We start from the raw sequence: 710 nt of genomic DNA on the forward strand, positions 1-710 counted from the left end.
TAAAAGTGCTGGGACCAGTTGCAAAGGTCATATAGACACACATATGTTTGAAATATTCTAATATGACTTTCTATACATGTGTGAGTATATACATAACTATGCATATGTATATATTGATATATACGCATGTACATACAAAGTCAGATTTAAACATACTAAGCAAACAACACTGCTTTGCAGTGAGGGGTATTTGGACAAATTAATGAGTGTAGCAAGGTTCCTTGTTTCTTTTTCTGTGTCGCCACCTGCTACATTTACCAGCTGTGGTCGTGGGGCCAGGAGGAAAAATAGAGATGTGGCACAGGCCCCATCCAGCCAACCTCTAGAGAAGCCAGTGTTTGGTTGTATTCATCTGAATAAGGCTAATCCAACTTATTCCATCGAAGCAATCCATGCAAATATTTGCCTGCCGGAGCAGACATTTGTAAACTGATCAGAACAGATACTACACTTGATCTTAGCCAAAAGGCCGAGAAGCGATCAGAGCAGACATTTTTAAGGTAAGAATGAATTAATGAAATAATGAATAAAAGAGAGATGCATAAAGCGCCGACTGCTGTAAAAAGGCTACTAAAAAGGCAGTTTTTGAAAAAGTTTGCGTGATGCAGGGTAGCTAGTAATGAGGTAAATTAGGCAGTCACAATGTGTTTCTATTTAACTTATTATAGATGGCATTATGTAAAAGTGAAAGCTGGGCGGATACTGTGGCA

The 710-nt window shown here is 38.6% G+C and overlaps 1 non-coding gene across 1 annotated transcript; it reads right to left on the reverse strand.

Annotated features, from left to right (window-relative positions):
- Nucleotides 1–295: 295 nt before the first annotated feature.
- Nucleotides 296–481, reverse strand: LOC146796525 (U2 spliceosomal RNA). Its single transcript, XR_014970195.1, has one exon. It is a non-coding gene; the product is annotated as a U2 spliceosomal RNA (small nuclear RNA).
- Nucleotides 482–710: the final 229 nt, after the last annotated feature.

The sequence above is a fragment of the Triturus cristatus genome, chromosome 10 (assembly GCF_964204655.1).
Source record: "Triturus cristatus chromosome 10, aTriCri1.1, whole genome shotgun sequence".
In the NCBI taxonomy this organism is placed as follows: Eukaryota; Metazoa; Chordata; class Amphibia; order Caudata; family Salamandridae; genus Triturus; species Triturus cristatus.